At 48.5% G+C, this 19,367-nt stretch overlaps 1 long non-coding RNA gene across 1 annotated transcript in view; it reads left to right on the forward strand.

The window, feature by feature from the left end:
- Positions 1 to 5,797: 5,797 nt before the first annotated feature.
- LOC138261271 (uncharacterized) overlaps positions 5,798 to 19,367 on the forward strand; it is a 64,750-nt gene continuing 51,180 nt past the window's right edge. The window contains exon 1 of the long non-coding RNA XR_011199062.1: positions 5,798 to 6,736. This is a non-coding gene — a long non-coding RNA (uncharacterized lncRNA). The remainder of the gene's footprint in view (positions 6,737 to 19,367) is intronic.

Raw genomic sequence — 19,367 nt, forward strand, 5'->3', positions numbered from 1 at the left:
TTCTGAAAATAAGGCTGGCAAGGAAATGACCTGAACAAAATGTAAATTCAAAACTATCTTGGGAAGATAGCCTACATGCTTTGTTAGGACCATCTTGTTCTTGTTAAAAAACTCATATATCGCTAACTCTTCATGATGATGAAGCAGGCTTCAAAATATTCAATTTTGATTCTCCTCTAACCTAAACTTCAGAAAAGGTATTGAACTCATCCACTTGTGATATGGAAAAAGGGAATGTTAACCCCTATAAAAGTGACTGTTGGCCAATGGCTGACACTCGCACCTTCTCTTGAGGTCGTCTGTCAGCCACTGGCCGAAACAGAAGAGAGCTAGAAAAAAAAACACTGGTGCTTGCACTGGAAAATTAATTTTTCTTTACCAAAGGGAGGGGGAGATGCAGATTAATTTCTGTATCAGCCCCCTGACCCTCCCCCAAACATGTAATCTGTGCGCCGCGAGGTGCGTTGACATCACAGATTCCGCACCAAAGCGATCTCTCCAGCTCCAGTAGGAAAAAAATGGCTAAAACAGACACTCCACATTTCAGGTAGGCCTCGTTGGAAAGGGGAAAGTCTCCTTTCTCCAACAAGGCTTTTCTGAAACTGTTTCCTGGCTGTGGATCGTGGTTGCACCACCATCCACAGCCAGAAAACCTCCCAGGCCACCAGGGAGAATTGTATAGGGGTGTTGGCCATCATGGTGAACATGCTGACCGGTCGTTAGGGGCAACATTTTAAAAATGTGGTTCTTCCCCCGGGGAAATACAAAAAATATAAACAAAAACAAAAAAACTAGTGAAATTGTCAGGGGGTTAGCTTGCCTGACATATGGGCCAAAAATGTTAATGGCATGCAGTGAAATTCCCTGCACAACGTTGATTGGTCATATTTCTGTTGCTTATTTCTGTACTTGGTTGCTATACTGGTGATAAAATGAAGTGAAATCTTTGCTGAGGCAGTATTATCATGTTTTGAAATCACAAAACAATTAACCAATACTATCAAAATATGTGCTGTATTATGACGCATATTTTGGCTTTTCTTCCAGCATAATTTAGTCAACCCTATTTGCATAACTGGGTGCTCCTCTGCTGCATAATTCCAGTGACCCTGGTATTCACAAAGAGCACACCTGCTCACAAAGTTGTAGGGGCTACTATCTGAAAATGCATGATTATTTAGATCAAAGGTACATTTTTGGATTAGTTTTATACTGGCAAAGGCCCAGCAGCTCCCCCAACAATAATATTTTGCATAAGCCATGACATAATTATGCTGTGGTACTGGGTATATGGCAAGGCGAGGTAATGCTGAGTCTTTTTTGTTCTGTTTTTTTTTTACTTTGGAGAACCAGCAGATTCAGCAAACAAGAAATGTAATTTCACATCTTACACTTGCATATACCCTGATTTTGAACACTATTTCTGCCCTCTTCATAGGACAGTGTTTTAGAAGGAAGGTTTAGCCAGTCAGCAGAGATGGCGTCTTGGTGGATAACTGCTGCTCAGGCCTTAACTCGGATTATAGAGGACAACTCTGAGGTAGGATCAGATACTGAGACAGCATCTGAGGAAGAGGTAAATGAAGCAGAATCTTCTTGAAATAATTTTTCAGTCAGCGGAGTTCCATCCAATGACTCATCTTCCACTAATTCTGAGAGACATGATGATGGCCGTTGTGCTGTCCTTTCGCAAGCTCAGCCTGTGCAATGGAGTGACCCTGGCAGGGTAGACAAACCCAGAGAGCAGGCACGTGCGGCGGAAAGCACAGACGGAGTGCTATCTTGGCAGCCCCCCAATTTAGTTCAGCCCCAAATTCCACCGTTCACTGGTGAAGTGGGATGTAAAGTTGATACAGCCAATTTGTTTTTCGATTGACTACATCCATCTCTTTTTGGATGTTAACTTCCTTAAGCAAATTGTTCAGCAAACAAATTTGCTTGAAGAATAATTTCTGAGGGTGCATGGAGGCACTTCATGGACTCATTCTAGGGCACATTAGTGGCATCTCACTTCACTTGAGGTGTTGAAGACATTTTTGGGCTTTAAGTTCAAAATAGGGTTAGTGCATAAACCAAGCTTTCAGTCCTACTTGTCTACTCGCACGGTTTGGGTAACACCTATATTTGCACCGTACATGAGCAGAGATAATTTGTTCCTATTGCAGCCTATGCTGCATTTCATTGATAATTCTGCTGCACTGCTCTAGGACCATCCAGACCATGACAGGTTGCTCAAAATTCGGTATGTCATGGAACATTTGTTTGTCAGATTTCCAGAGATTTATATTCCTCGAAAAAATATGGCCACTGATGAGTCCTTGATCCTGAATAAATGGCAGCTGCTCTTCAAGCATTAACTTGCAAGCAAAAAAGCTTGTTGAGGCATCAATCTGTACATTCTGCGTGAAAGCTCTAAATGCTATGTATACAGTTTGACAGTGTACTGTATATAGGGAAGGTTGCACTCTAAACCCTGTAGGAAAGTTTGTATGGGAGCTTATCCAGCCACTCATTCAAAAACACTTATGTGGATCACTTCTATACTGGAGTAGAGCAGTTAACTGAGCTGTACAAAGGTGGCACTGTGGCATGCAGTACAGTTCGTTGATGGCACAAAGGTTTCCTACAGGAGTTTATGAGAAGCTCCAAAAATACCAGCGCTCAGAATTGCGTTCCAGCAAACTGCTCGCAGTCAGGTTCTCTGATAGGCGTGATGTGTACACGCTCACTACAATTCATGATGACAGCGCTTCCCCCATCATGAATTGGAGCCAAATGACTGAAGCTGACAAGCCCACCTGTATATTTGATTATAACAAGTACATAGGCGGAGTGGATAAGAATGACCAGGTCCTTCAGTTATACAATGCGAGTCGTGAAGCTCACACTTGGTATAAGAATATGTTTACCACCTGATCAAGATGGGAACATACAGTATGAATGTTGTTTATCGGCAAACCACCACAGGAAGACTCATGTCTTTCCTTGACTTTCAGTTGACTGTCAGTGAAAGTCTCACTGCTACAGAAGCAGCAGCCTCTATTTCATATGCTCTGGTGCCTGTGGCAAAGCTGCAGAATCGACACTTTGCCAATTGCATTCCTTGGGAAGCTAAAAAGACTCTACCATGTTGTGGTTGCAGAGTCTGTTTTAAGCAAGAAAAGAAGCAGAAGAGCCGTTGTTACTGTCCCCAGTGCACATCTCATTGTGTTTTTCTACTTGCTTTATGTTGTACCACACAAATGTGAAGTATTGGGAAATTGACTGAGGTGAAGCTGCCATAACATAAAACTTTCGAGGGCAATGCATAGATACCTACCTTCCATAGGTCACTACTTCACTAGGCAAGCAGCTGTAGATTTATTTTTCCTCTACTTGAGGATTGCTCGATACCTTTAGCCACAACCAGAACATGTAGGTGTTCTGTTCGCTGAATGGCAAGTACATTATATTCACCACAATGCACATAATGGTGGAAGGAACATAAACCACGTTGACATGGAGTACCCTGTGAGGCAGTAATGTAGTTTTGATGTGCTTTTTAGAGAAATTAAATACAACACAAGGACCACCCTTATTGTTCACAAGAACCAGAATAAGTGTAATCAGGCAAATAAATGTCCCATAGAACTCATTCACCGGCACGTCTACTTTTGCTTTGTAAGTGTGCAAACTCAATGTTTCAACTCATAGTTATTCTACAGGTCTCATCAAGACAAAAGTCGCCTGACTAAAGTTCCCGAGAAGTCTTGGAATCTTGGGACCTTCAATAAGGCAGTCTCTAAGCAATACATGCAAGAATACATTGTAGACAGAGTGGTGGAGTACACTAATTACTCGGGAGAAGTGCACGTTTGAATCGTTTGGAGAAACTGGTCATAACTACACATACAAGAGTATTCCTAGACACAAGCAACAATGCAAAACAGGCCGCTAGCTTACTTGGACGGTCCCATAGAAGTAAATGGATTACTTTGGAAAAGCACACTTTTGCATTCTGTCAGGCCACCACCATAATTGTATAATTGCAGAACATGGCACCAGTATGGAATTTTCGGACACCCCCAACTTTCATCCATAAACTGGAAGGAGTTGGATTTAGCACAGTGAGTGCGCTAAAGGCACATGAAAAACATGTCTTCCTGAGCCTCATGTGGCTAACATCGGAGCCTTTAGTAAAGGTTTACTAAGAACATGTTCAGAATGTCAATGAAGGGGAATACTTGACAGAGAGTAAAAACGTAGCCAAACTTTTTATTCATTTGTGAAAGTTGTGGAGGCACCAATCGACAACTTGTCTCAGCATATGTGTTTATAGAGATTTGTTTGTGGTGTGTTTGCATGCAAGTTGGTTGATGACTGGTTCAGAGATTGTTTTGATTGGGGATTCCGTCCCTTTGCGTATGGCTGTGATGGGCTCTTGAATGGTGATTAACTGTTGCTGTGACTGCCTTGATCTGTTGGATTGGATCCGTGGCTGACGGTATGAAAGTCTTGTGTGTGGTGTGTGAATGGCCGATGAAGCAGTTGGTGCCTTGATAAGGCTTTATCGTCAACTTCAGTAGGGATTGCAGGGCCTTGTACCAAAGGGGATGACACCCAGCTTGCCACCTAACTGGACAAGAAACCTTCTGCTCCAGGGGTGAGATTAAGGTATGGTCTGGTGACCTTCCAGAAATGATGGCAAGCCTGAGCAGATTGTCACTGGATGCAATCAGGAGTGGCTCATTTATAGAAGTAGACAACAGCTACTAAAGTCAAGTCATTTGGTTAAATCAAGTGGCTACCCTAAAAGTGCAAGTCAATTCCATTGCCAACCACTAATTTCATATATTTCTGTTTCTGAATAAAGGTATTCCCCTTTCCCACTAAGAAATATCACATTAATGTTGTTTTCATTTACATTTTGTCCACACTTGACTGTTGCAACAGTGTATATTTGGGTCTGTCTGCTTACCTTGTAGCATTCTTAAAGCAGGTGCAGAAATTCATTAGAGCATAATCTCATGGCAACATGATCTTGCATCAGCTGCTCAACAGTTGATAAAGCTGCTGAAAAAGGAACAAAGATTGCACTCTATGAGTGTAAGCCCAACCCAAGAACTGATGTATGGCCTTGAGAAATTTGACCCAACACAAGTGCTCAGGCCACCTGCTCCTATAAGACCCTTGCATCCGAAAATCTGCTTTTAGCCCGCATACCACATATCAGGTGGGAATAAGTTGAAAGACACACAGTCAGATTTCTCGTTCACAGACTACAGAAAAATCTGTCCATCAACTGGAAAAAAAATCAATAACCACCTGGCTTTGAAAGGAAGTTAAAAACTCTTCCTTTTCTGTTAATCCTCTTGCAGTGGTTCACCTCTGTTATATTGTAATAAGTTATTATCCTTTAACTGTATTTCTTGGTTGTTCAGCATTGTACAGCAAGCTCTGGTAACAGCAATCTCTTCTGGAAAAGATGTGCATTCTCTATAGAGTACAACAAACAAAGTCCCCCTATAAACTGACGTGTCACAACATTTGAGGGGCTGACAAATTTTTAGCTTATGGTATTTGTTTGTGATGATGCTGTCCCAAATTTAAAATGTTCTCATTAAGGGTAAGTTTTGTACTGGCAATGGTTTCGATACACATTTACACTTGGATCTAAAAACCTTAGGAAAAGATTTATGGGAAAAAAGAGGAGTGCTCTTCAGGGATGCTCATTTCATCAAATTGTGATGGACTAGCATATATGAGTGCAGACTCTGGATCATCAAGGATCATCATTTTGTATTGGGGGGCGTGGCTTGGCTGCTGGGCAAGATGGCCGGCACTCAGTGAGGCTCTGCCGGGCCGCGGGCCGATCATCCTTTTTACTTCTCTTTACCGGCGGTGCTGGCTGGGGCGGACTCGGGCGGTATCCCGGGTGGGTCCCGCCGTCATCTTGGATGCAGCGGCGCTGCGATCGGGGCCGGCGTTGTGGCCTGACTCACACGGGCGGGCCTGTCTTCGTGCCGCTGCCCGCGCGCATCGGAGGGCGGGAAGCCTGCAGTGAGTCGCTCCCGGCGAACACGCTGTGCCGGGAGCGAGAAAGACTCAGGAGGCCCGATCGGCGGCTAGTTCGAGCCGCGGCCTTCGCGGATATTACAGCCCTCGTGGGCTTAGTGGCCCTCTGGATTTTGTAGTGCTGGAGCGGTTGGTGGCGCCTGCCTCGGGCGGCACGGTGGAACTGACAGCTGTGAGAGGCACCGGCTTGGAGCCAATGGTGGATCACCTCTCAGAGGAGGTGGGAATTGGGTCGTTGGACAGTGGCAGTCGGCGAGACGCGGGGGCCGAAGGCTGGAGAGTGGACGGCCGGGGGGGATCGCAGTTTGCGGCTGCCGAGTGTCTTCTGAGGGAGCCGCCTTAACATGGCTTGGCAGATCTGGAACAGCAGCCATGTTTAGAGATATTTGAGGGAGCCTGACTGGACGCTGGAGACGGCCTCCGGAGAGCAGGAGGTGGAGTGCTGGCTCTGGTGGCGACAGCTGGATCTGTGGTGATCTCCTGAAGGACTGGAGTGGAAGGGGTTCCTCCCGCTGGGGTGCTGGTGTTGGCTGGGATCCGGACGTAATCCTGTACATTGCAGAATTATTGAACTGGTGTAGGCCCTGGCGGAGGCTCAAGGAGGAGCTAGCACCGGCTGGCCTGCGGTGTGAGGAGCTCTGGCGTGGACCTGTTGTCCTGGGTGCTGGCTGGTGGATCGGAGGTGAGCTCTTGGTGGCTGTAAAAGGGCTGCCTGGTTGTGGACGTCCCCGGGGTTAGATATTACTTACCTCACTCGCATGGGCAGGAGTTGGTAGCGAGCTGAGATGGAATCATGGGCAAGGCTGATCAGCGTCAAGCAAAGCTCACCTTTGAGGGTGGGAAAAAGAGGAGCACGGCTCCTGCCTCTCTGCCCTGTGATGTTGAGGTCAGAGAAGGGAGCTCGGAGGTGTCTGTGCGGTCCATGTTTTTGGAGCTTAAGTCCAGCCTGGCTGGCATAGATGCCAAGTTGGACCATGTGACTGAACAGCTTGACTGCATCAGAGCCCGGGTGGATGACCATGACAACAGATTTGAGGTACTGGAGTCCCGTACATCGGAACTGGTAGACGCACGACGGGGAGACAGAGAACAGATTGCACAAATGGAGCGCATCCTGGAGGTGATACAGCATAAAAACGAGGACTTGGAGGCGAGGTCGCGCCGCAATAATATTCGTATCGTGTGGCTACCGGAGGGTCTGATATAGGCCGCATGGAGGACTTTGTGGAGGGCAAGCTGTCGGATCTGTTCGCGGGTGAGCTCTCTCGAATGCTGGTGGTGGAGAGGGCGCACAGATCCTTGGGGCCGCAGCCCCCGCCAGGAACACCTCCGCGCCCAATCATAGCGCGCCTCTTGAACTATCAGGATCGAGATGCTGTTCTCCGTCTGGCGAGGGAGAGGAAGCCGCTGGTATACAAAAACTCGGAACTTAGTTTCTTTCCTGATTATACCCCGGGTGTGCAGACACTGAGACGTGCTTTTTTGCCGATCAAGCGATTGCTGAACCAGGCTGGAGTCGGGTTTGCCCTGTTGTATCCTGCCAAGTTGAGGGTGCGACATGAGGGGAAAACACTGTACTTCACTGACCCAAAGCAGGCAGCCAGGTTTGCCCGGCGATTGCCTAAATGGCCGGGGGCTACGGAGCCTGAGGGGCCGGGTGCGGAGAGGGCTGCCTTGAGTGACAATGACTAGCCGGATTTCTGCTGGACTGATGATGCTGGTTGGGGCTGCAGGGGTGCGCGGGTCCGCCTCTGCGCACAGGACCGCCTAGGGTTTAGCTTTGCTGCTTGGCCCATGTGCCCCTCTCCCCTAGTGCATACTGGGCGGAGAGCTGTTAGGCCGGCTATCACCCCTATGATGAGTCCTGAGTTTTGGTTTTGACTCCAAAGGGTGGGTTTTGAGGTTGGGTGGGAGGGTCTCTGAAAGGGTCCGTTTGGGGGGCCTGAGTGGGTGGGGGAAGGGGGATGCGGGGGGGGGGGGCGGGTTTTGCTGGGTCGTGGGGTGACTGTTTTTTATGTAGTTCTGTCTGTTTTCATTTTAAGTTTTTGGCAGGTAGAGATGTGCTCTCTGGCGAAGCGTTGTATGTATGTGGTGGAGGAATGGGGGGAGATTGTATAACTGTGGTTAGGTGCTTGACGTGGAACGTGCGTGGGCTCAATGACAGGCGGAAGGCGCAGTTGGTGGCTGCATATGTTAAACGGCATGAAATTGACATCTGTATATACCAGGAGACTCACTTGGTGGCGACAGCGCTGGGTAGACTGAGAGCTGGGTGGGTTGGCGAGACTCACTGCTCCACGTACTCTAGCTATGCTCGTGGAGTGGCTATATTGATCCGCAAGGGGCTGCAGTGGCGAACTCGGGAAGTAATTGTTGACCCAAATGGCAGATATGTCCTACTGAGCGGTACGCTGTCTGATAGAGCCTGCCGGCTTGTTGTGGTGTATGGGCCGAACGTAGATGACCTGGAGTTTTTCCTGGAGCTGTGGCGCTTGGTGGAATCGTTGGGCGCGGGTGCTGTGATTTGGGGCGGGGATTTTAATGTGATTCTGGATGCTAGGATGGATCGGGAGAGTGTGGCCAGGGTGCAGCATTTTGCGGCAGCAAAGTCGCTGGTGGTGGTGATGCAGAGTGGCGCGTTAGTTGACCTGTGGCGGCAGAAACATGGAGATGTGAGAGGGTACGTGTGTGAACTATGTCCATGGCAGTTGGTCCTGTATTGATTGCTGGCTGGGTACCAGAGACGTGGAGGTTTGGACGAGATCGGTAGATCATCTCCCTCGTACTCTATCCGATCACTCGCCGGTCAGATTGGTGTTAGAGATACCCAGTGAGTTGCGCCAGTCATTCATGTGGCGGTTGCCCTGCGGGGCGCTCCGTGATGAGGCCTTTCGGGGGAGGTGCGCAAGGCTATTATGTTGTTTTTTGCTGAGAATCAGGGTTCTGTGAGGCCTGCCGGTACTTTAGGTGGTTATCGGGGGAGTATGTCTCTCGAAGCAACAAGGTACATTGAGGGCCTTGAGGCGGGAGATGGCGACCATTGAGGGGCGGCTCGCGTAGTTGGAGAGGCGCCTGGCTGAGGATTGGTCTGGTGAGGTACTCACGGAGATCCGCAGAGAGGCGTCCTTATATGAGGAAGCCTCCCTAAGAGAAATTTGTTTTACCGGGAGGCATGCGCGGGCTCGTCGTTATGGGGAGGGAGAGAGAGCTGGGCGCACGCTTGCAGATATGTTACGCAAACCCTGAGCCAGTAACTATGTCACTGAGGTGGTTGATGCAGAGGGAGAGAAGGTGACTGGAGCGAATGGTGTACTGCAGGTTTTTAGAGTATTTTGCGCAGCTCTATGCTGCCCCTGAGGGCCTGGATGCGGCAGCTGCGCAGACGTATTTTGAGGACATTGCGCTGGTGTGGTTTGATGAGGCACACAGGTCGTACCTGGATGCGCCGTTCTCTGTGGAGGAGGTGGCGGCGGCGATTCGCGGTCTGCCTGGTGATAAGTCCTCTGGCGTAGATGGCCTGACCCAAGCGTTCTATAAGGAATAAGTGGATATTCTCGCCCCGTGTCTTTTGGAGGTGTATGCGGAGTCACTGGAGACTGGGTCGCTTCCTGCCTCGCTCCGGGAGGCTTTGATAGTAACGATTCCTAAACCTGGGAAGGATCCGACCAGATGTGACTCGTATCGCCCACTTTCTATGATCAATATGGATAACACAATCCTGGCAAAAATGATTGCGGCCATTTGCAACCACTCCTCCCTAAACTGGTGCTCCCGGATCAGTCGGGATTTGTCCCCGGTAGGTCCACGTCACAATTTGCACACCTTTTTTGCGGTGGCGGGCTCGTTGGGGGCAGAGGATAGAGCGGCGGCAGTGTTTCTTGATGTTGCCAAGGCTTTTGACTCTTTAGCTTGGAAGTATATGTTTGCACTCCTGGCCCGCGTAGGTCTCAGTGTGCGGTTTGTGCAGTGGATTAGACTGTTGTATACTCTGCCTACTGCTCGGTTACGTCTCAACGGCTGCGTGTCGGCCCCATTTTCTGTTGCCCGTGGTACGCGTCAGGGGTGCCCGCTGTCCCCGCTCCTCTTCGCGGCGGCGATGAAGCCTTTGGCGGCGGGACTGCGACAGAAGCATAATGAAAGAGGCTTGCAGTTTCGACAGCGACCTGTCTTGGTGTCCCTATATGCTGATGATATTGCGCTATATGTGCGGAATCCTGATCGTAATCTGGACATCTTATTGGAAGAAATTGTGCGTTTTGGCACCTTTTCTGGCATCACAATCAATTGGTCGAAGTCGGTGGTCTTGCCTTTGACTCCAGATGTAACATGATTTGATTCTCGGTACCCTATGGCTTGGGCGGAGGGGCCGGTGCGATATTTGGGAGTTCAGCTGAGTTGTGATGTTGATACGCTGTGGTCGGCTAATTACGGCGCTGCAATGTCGTGGCTTGAGGAGAAGGTTGAGACTTGGTGTGCCTTACCATTATCATTAATTGGGCGTATTGCCATTGCGAAGATGGTGGTTCTTCCTAAGTTCCTGTATTTATTTGTTAACCTTCCCCTTCCGCTCACGCGGGGTTTCCTGCGGCGTCTGCGCTCTCCGCTGATTCGCTTGGTATGGGTGGGACGTCGGTATCACATTTCCTGGGAACGGCTGACGCTGCCGTTTGAGCTAGGTGGGCTTGCTGCTCCGGATCTGGAGTTATACTACAACTGTGCGCAAGCGCACTTTGTGTACTATTGGTTGAATCCGATTCGATATTTGCCACATTTGGCGCCTGAGAGTGATGCTGTGTGGCCGGATGGCTTGCTGTGTGCGCTTTGGGGCTGGGCTCGGCATTGATCTAAGGGAATTGACACGGTGACATGTACGGCGAGGGCGTGGGAGGCGTTGATGCGGCGTTCGGGCGTTGCTGCGCCGTTTGCTCCCTCGTTGCCCGTTATGGCGGTCGCTGACGCTCAGATGTTTCGGGACGGCGGGGTGCGTGGATTTCTTCGAGATGCGGGCTTGTCGGAGCTGGGGGACTGGCTCGTAGATGGCCGTTTGATTGGCCTATCCGAGGTGTTAGATGCCAGTGGTGGGACGGCACTGCAGCGCATGTACGCTCTCAGGGTCCGCGCTTTGCTGCGGGACAGATTTCTTGGCTCGTCTGGGACACTCACGGAGTTCCGCGCACTGGAGGTGTTGTGTTGTGCGCAGTCGCCGAGCAAACTGGTTACCAAACTGTATAACTGCATGCAGGAGAAGAGAGGCGGCTCTGGAGAGGCCTCTAGGATCGCGTGGGAGAGAGACGTGGGGGAGCCTATCCCGGAGGCAGTGTGGCGAGGCTGTTGTGCTCATATGAGAGTGCTGTCCCCGAATTATAGGTTGCGGCTGCTGCATTTTAAGTTTTTGCACTGTCTATACTATACACCCAGCGGGCTTCACTCCATGGGTTTGCGCGTGGATGCATGCTGTGAGCGCTGCCATGCACCGGATGCGGGTTTCCTGCACTTGGCGTGAGAGTGTGCGGAGATTCACGCTTTTTGGGTGGAGGCCTTGCATGTGATTGCTGAGGTAACTGGCTCTGAGATGCCCATTTCTCCTAGCGATGCGCTGCTTGGGTGTGTGGATGAGATCAAGGGGCCGCCTAGGCGGCTGGTGGGCTTACTTTTGCTACTGGCCAAGCGTAGAGTTGCTATGTGCTGGGGCAGACGGCGGGCGCCGCGTAGATCCGAGTGGCTGCGGGATGCCGCCTTGTCATGATCAGCTGACGGTCTTCTGGGAGCTTATGCCTAAAGGCTCCCGGCCACAGGATATCTGGGCTCCGCTGCGCGAGTACCGAACGTCCCGAAATATGCAGATGGAATGATATGAGTTACCCACGTTGGGAGTGTTGTCCAGTTGTGCGCTCTACCTGCCTTTCTGGTTGTTATTGTTGTTGTTTTACCCCTCTGCCAATTATATTTTGAATTTGTTGTCTGAGTATGACAGACCTTCTGGACTGATTAAGCGGACTATGTTGACTGAAAGCCTGGTGAGATGGGCTGGAGATGCGCCCCTTGATATTGATGCATACTGTGTGAATACTTGGTGATTTCCTTAGTGTTGGCCGGGATAAATGCTGTAGCGGAGGAAGGTTGTAACATGCGTAACCTGTTGATATGCCGAGGGGTCCGTTTGTGTTAATGAATGTTTTTGTATTTTGCAAATTTAATAAATAAATAAAATAAAATAAAAAATAAAAAAAGGATCATCATTTTGGATTGCTGGGCGATTTTTAAAACAAAACAGTCCTTTACTCCCAACAACTTCATTAAATATACTTCATAATTGGAATTTTGCAATAACAAATGTAGATGTGGTGGAGTTTAGAACACTACAGAACTGAAGGTGACAAATGTAATGGCATTGGATACAAAAATAATGATATCATTTACAGGAAATCTCAATTTAGGGAATGTAAGTGGCCGCTGAGATGATGAAAATGGGTGTGTCGTTTATATGACAATACAATAATAAAGTAAGGCAGGCCTTAAAAAGTAGAACATATTCTGCCTTACATAGATAGGGTGCACACACCTTAGAAAAGTGTAACAGTCGTGAAATAAATCCTCATCTGGTTATTCACCACTGTAGGCCACTATAGGCATTTAAGACTTTCTTTACAAAACCCCCGTCTGACACTTGACTTTGTGCTGTCAAGCTTGCTCGCTTTGCATGGATTATGTTTAGGCAGTCAATGAAAAAATGCCCTTTGTCAATATGTGAAAAAAGAAAAGGTGATGGACGGAATGCTGAGCAATGTCAAATATTCACCCTAAATCAGCCAGGCTAGCTGTAATCTGGGCTGTGTGTTGGCCGGCCCTGTAGGTGTTTTTCTGAGCCAGAGGCCTTTTTCTGAGGTCGAAGTTTCGAAACCCTTTGGGAGACCGGGTGCGGAGGGAACTTTGACACTGGGACTACGCAGGAGGCTGAGAACAGAATGTGCATGATGGAAACGTGACATGGTGTCGGAGTGGCGGACTGGCGCCCCCCTCTTTCGTGGCTGTGGTGAGTCTTGGGACAGGTGCAGGGAGGTTTGATTGAGACTGGGCCCCGGGAAGAATTGCAAAATCCTCGCGTGCTGTCCAATCAGAAGATTGGAGCCGCAACCCCAAAACTTGTGCGACGGGGCCCCACATTCCCCCTCTACTGCAAGAGAGTAGTGGAGTAGTGGAGGCAGAGGCCGCTCAGCCTGCAAGAAACCACCAAGAAAACCACAGCCTGATTGCAGGGAGAGTTCGTAGCAGCCCAACACACCTGACACTTGATGAGGCCTGGCTGGGCCATGGGGCCAAGTAACTGAAAGACAACGTAGTCCCTGGCCCACCAGGTGAGATGTGAGTGGAGGCAACTCTGAGTCAGGAGACCCCTCTTCGCCACATACACCTTCTCCTGGGTGAGTGGTGACAAATCTGAATATGTGGAAGGAGCTTTCCCCTTGGCCCTGGGGACCCGGAAGAGCCTAGATCACCTAAGTGACTTTAAAACTGTGAGACGGGCTGCAGCTGAGGGTTTAGGCCTGCGCCCCCCCTTGCTGGACCTGAAATTGTGGTGCCCCCTTGGGGGTCACCAGAGAGAGTGCTGATCCACTGGGAGTCCTGTGGTCTACCCCTTTCCCTCTCCTCCGAGGACCAGAATATCCACATGGAAGACCAATTTCAGGCACTTGCTAAAGAACTACCATGGAGGGTTGATAATGCCAAAAACACGCAATGACCAACAATCTCAGATTTGTGGGCTTCCTGGAGGGAGCCAATGTCCTCGCCTTCCTGGAACAATGGCTTCAGGATACCTTCACCTCTAGGAACTTCTCAACCTGTTTTATCACTGAACGTGCGCACAGAGCATTCGCTGCCAGACCAGTACGAGGTGCCACTCCACGAGCGATTATTGTGCGCTTTTTGAACTTTAATGATCGGGATGTGATACTAAGAGAAGCCCGCCAACTGCGGACACTCAAACATAACTCCTGCAGTATCCTGTTGTTCCCTGACTACTCCAGGGAGGTGCAAAAGCAGAGACTTTTTTTGATGAAGTCAAGGCTAAACTCAGATCAATGTACCTCCAATATATGCTGCTGTTTCCCACCATGTCAAACGGAAAATGATCTTCAGAGAAAAAACACACTTCTTTGAAACTCCGGAGGAGGCCTGGAGGTGGGCTGAAGACAGGCTGATACACATGCACCCTCTCTGGGGTCGACAAGGGGGACTGACCAGGGAGCCAGGCCCAAGCTCAATCATTGGTCCAGAATGAGTGAACGGAGATCCAAATCGAGGGACAGATCGGACAGAGAAGCAGCGGTTCGCAAGAAATCTTTGGACACTGCAGAAACGAGACAGGAGGTGACGTGGCCTGGTCATGAGGAGGTGGCAGAGGGGTCATTCTGTCTGATGTCAAAGGTGGAATAGGAACAAGATCTGTATGGGACCATACCGAACACTGCAGATGAACTATGATGAGCAGATTTATCACACCACAATGGTGTTGTGGTAAAGGGGATCAAGAGGGATACAGAGATTTGGTAACCGGGGAAACTGGAGGGGCCTGCTGGTTTGCACTGCAAAGACATGACAGTGATGCAGAGAAGACCCCTTGTGGCTACTGTTTTTCCTTTTCTTCCGCCCTATTCTGTTCCAGTAATTTGTTTGTTCTGTTTTTTTGCATCGGTTTACGTGGTGAGTAGAGTGTCTGTCAAGATTGGGTAAGGAGTCTGGATAGAGTGTGAGAGTTGTAAATAGGGTGGTCAATTGGACAAGAGAGTTCGCCTCTCCATTAGACTTGCTCACGTGGCCTATGGGGTGAGTGGATCTGAGTGACGTGTCTCAACTCACCAAGAACCATTGATACACAAGTTGGTGGGGTTCAGGGTAGGATGGGCTACATACCTCTCGGGTCTGGTCCTGTGACATATCTGTTTCTGCCTGCTAGGAGAATTAATGCATATGACGGCAGGGGTGGGGTATTGTGCTGTTTTTTTCTGAGTTACAGTTGTTTGGATTTATTTTTAGTTTAATAAGAAACTAGCGTGTTGTCCCTAATCTCATGCACAATACAGCTCATTGGGCTGAGAGGTACACATATGCTGAGACACCGACATGACCCACATTTTTTAGTTAAATCCACTGAGTTACTCAGTACTTACGTGGAATGCCAATGGATTAGGCAACAAAATAACAAGAGGTATGGTTGCAGCCTATATTAAGCGACGCAAATCAGATGAAACATTCTTGCAGGAGAAGCATCTGAGGGTTACCCAATGTAATTTCTTGTCGTGAGGGACATATACTACACTGGAACATGGCAGTTTTCCCTCGGCTCCCAGGTGTGACAATTTTTTCAAACATTATTTTTATTAAAAACCAAGCTCAAGTTACTATGTATATAATTGACAGTTACAGGTCAGCTTAGTACAACGGTTGTATCTGTATCAATTTCCATTTTCCACGGTTATCTAGGCTTCAACTTATTTGGCACTTTTACGGCTCAAGCACTTTTATGTCAATATATCGTATACATTCTGTAATCCCACCCTCCTTCCCCAGTGAGTGTGGATGCTACAATTCAGGGCTCATGTTTCCTCTGGCCGCACTCCAGGGCCCCCAAACTTTCTTGCATTTTTTAGGGCATTCCCGGCTTTGATACACCACTTTCCCTGTTTGCTGGCACCAGTCAAGGTCAGACTCCCATTGTTCCTTAGTTGGTGGGGTAGGGTGTCCCCATAGCCTTGCGATATTACGCTTGGCCACCCCGAATGCCAGCATCGCCCATGTCCTAGCATATTTGGGCATGTGCTCATTCTCTGTTACATATTGAATAAAATCCACTTTTCTGATATATGGTGCCAGTGTCCCAGGGCCTGCTTTACTGGGGCTGTAATATCTGCCCAGTAAGATTGTGTCACCGGGCACGCCCAAAGGATGTGGCAGAAGGTACCCATTTGCTCGCAGCCCCGGAGACAGGTAGGTGTATCTACTTTACCAATTTTATGAAGGAGTATTCTAAAGCTATATACTCTGTGTAGGAGTTTTAACTGTATCAGCCTTAATCTGGCTCGGATTGCAATTTCCCTTGGGCTCTTTAGTGCTTCTTGCCAATCCTCATTTTCCAAGTCTGCCAAGTCTCTGGTCCACGCTTCTCTAAGGGGTCCCAGTGTGCCTGGGCCATTGTTCATAAGCTTCCTCTGTATCAAGGAGATAGTTTTGTCTGGTATGTGTTCTGTGAGAAGCCTATCCTCTAGAGGAGTGACTGATGCCAATTGTTCTCCCTCCCTCATGTGATACTTCAGTACATGGCCCAATTGCATATATTTATAACATTACGAGTGCCCAATTCCATATTCTGCTTAGAGGGCTTCGAAGGAGATGTATGCTTGGTCTCTCCAAACGTCTCCAAAGCGTTCAATGCCCAGAAGATCCTACTTGGCGAAACCCTCCAAGTCCCCCACCTCCCGTAGGAGGTCACTATCCCACAAGGATGTCTGCTCTGTTAATGTGTTTTGTGAGTTTAGGGCACTAATGGCTTCCCTTCAATCCCTCACCACAGTCCCCATGTGCATTGGAAGTGTCTTCTCTACTTTGGGTCTATATAGCACTGTTAAGTAATCTCTGCTTCCCATTTTTGACCTGTCTACTCGATAAGGTGGCTCGTCTCTGGCGAATACCCAATCATTTACTACCACTAGTTGCAAGGCCCAGTAGTATTTAGAGATGTCTGGGATCACAATCCCCCCCTCAAACACCGCCTGTTGGAGTGTGGCAATTTTGATCTGAAAGCCACCCCTCTTCCAGGTCCAGAGATCATGGGTGGATACCAATGGGACTAATGCAGCGGTTCAGGGTTTACATAGTAGAATGGATGTTACACTTGTAAGTGTGTATGCACCCCCTCGTTCTCAACAAACCACCCTGGACAAAGTGATGGCAATATTGTTATTGTCCTTGGGGGGGACTTCAATGACACAATGTCCCCTGACATGGACAGATCCGGCACCACTACTATCGCCCACAAAGGGGCACAGCGGGCCCGTTTTGCCACTACACTGGGGCTGCTTGAACTATGGCTTTGTCACCACCTAATAACTAGATAGTATTCTTACTACTCAGGGATGCATAAAGTATTTTTGAGATTAGAGTATATATTCACCCCAGCAGGTGAGGTGGAGGCAATCCAGCGGGCGGCACATCTAGCTAGGGGACTGCAGGATGGAGGCCTCAGGGAGGTGGGCTGGGATATAAGCTGAACGCTGGGGAACTGTGAGATGAGAAGGTGGCATGCAAGCTCCGAGTAGACAATGAACTTTATTTCAAGGAAAATAAAGACTGTGACTTCTGCAGTGGGCTATGGGAGGCGTACAGGACCATGCTGAGGGACCAGGCTCAGAATATTATAGCCTTCAAGAAAAAGAAGACCGCAAAAGAAGTGGGGATGCTGGAGAGGAGGCTGATGCATGCGACCTGACTACGGAGCATTGATACAATTTTTTAAATTTATTTATAGTCTTATAAAGCACACAGCGTTAAGCATAACTTACAGCCAAGTTGTCAATTCAGAATAGCCATGTCTTCAAGCCTTTGCAAAAAAACACGGTGAAGTCCCTAAGAGATTTGAGGAGGGAAATTCTATAGTTTCGGGCCAAGAGGTGCAAAAGAGTGTCCTCCCATCTAAGCCACACAAAAAACAGGTACAGTTAAGAGAGCAAGGTTGGGAGACCAAGTGCGTAGTGGGTTGTAATGATTCACTAGATCTTTAATGTAAAGAGGACCTATTTTGGCTTTGTCCCTAAACATATAACAAGGCCTGAAACTGGACTCGTTTAGGGACAGGGAGCCAGTGTAACTCCACAAGAAGGTGGGAAACTGAAGCATGCTAAGTGAGTCGAAAGAGCAGCCTGCCTGCCCCATACGGCATCATCTGCTAACATCTGATAGAAGCAAGACTATTCCCAAGTAAAGAATGTTACCATGATCTAGATGCAACAGGACAAGGGCTTGGCACAAGGAGGTACAATGAGACGTGTGCTCTAATCTTGGCCACCCAACACCACCTGTATGATAGTGGAGACAAGGCGGGAAAGTTATTAGCATAGTTGGGCCATCGGGAAATAGAGGCCAGATGGGTTCGCCAAACAGAGGGGACAGATGGCAACATCTTTGCAACAGACAAAGAAAGAGTAGGCCCTTTGGCGAATTGCTACAAGACTCTATATAAGGACCGCCCACTGGCAACGCAGTACAAAATTGAAGAATACCTTAACGCCCCAACCCTTTCAGCAGATGACCGCGCTGTGCTCAAGGAGGAACTCTCCCTTTCCAAAGTGCAGGCCAAGTGCCATGGCCAAACTGAACTGAGGTAAAATGCTGGCCCTAATGGTACCCCTGCGGAGTTTTTAAAGAAATATGCAAACCTACTGTCCCACATCTGCCTAACATGTACTTGAGGGCCTGTGAAAAGGGAATACTTCCACAGACTTGCGTATTGCCACAATAGTGGTAGTACATAAAGTTGGGAAACCAGCCACCAGCTGTGAGTCTTATCAGCCCATCTCGTTAGTCAACATCAAGATCAAGATACTAGCAATAATGCTGGCCACGAGACTCATTGGTGTTATTTCCCCACTTATTCATAAAGATGAATCTGGCTTTATGTCTAGGCGCTTAACCAGGTGTAACCTTCGTAAACTAACTGGTAAGCAGAGGTCCAGACTCTTCCTGACCCCCATTGGTTCATATCTGTAGACACCAAAAAGACACTTGATGCAGTCCACTGGCCCTTAATGATGCAAACACGCAGATGTCCCGGGTTCCTATGGTGGGTAGTGTTGTTTTACCATGGTCCTGTGACAGCGTTATAGGTTTATGGCGTGCTCTCCGTGGACTGTCTCATAAGGAGAGGAACTTGATAGGTCTGCCCCCTGTCACCCCAACTGTTTGCTTTGTAACTGGAACCATTGACTTGTGTAGTCCAGGTCCACCCGATCATCAAGGGCTTCTGCATCGCCGGGTCCCCAATTGATGAGGAAAAGATCTCGCTCTACACAGACGGCGTCCTATTGTATCTAACCCACCAAGAAGAGTCGATCCCTGTGACATACCAGACTTTTGACAGATATGGTGCCCACTCGGGGTACAACATAAACTGGGATAAATCTGTCTGTTCTTTTTCCTGCTGGCGGTGACCTCAATCTGTTGGTTCTCCCTGGGAGACTGAATATAGATCTAGAGGTATTCCAATATTTGGGAATATATGCCTCCCAAGCCCCGGAGAGATGCCTGGAGAGGAACCTTAT

This window comes from Pleurodeles waltl, chromosome 10 (assembly GCF_031143425.1).
Source record: "Pleurodeles waltl isolate 20211129_DDA chromosome 10, aPleWal1.hap1.20221129, whole genome shotgun sequence".
In the NCBI taxonomy this organism is placed as follows: domain Eukaryota; kingdom Metazoa; phylum Chordata; class Amphibia; order Caudata; family Salamandridae; genus Pleurodeles; species Pleurodeles waltl.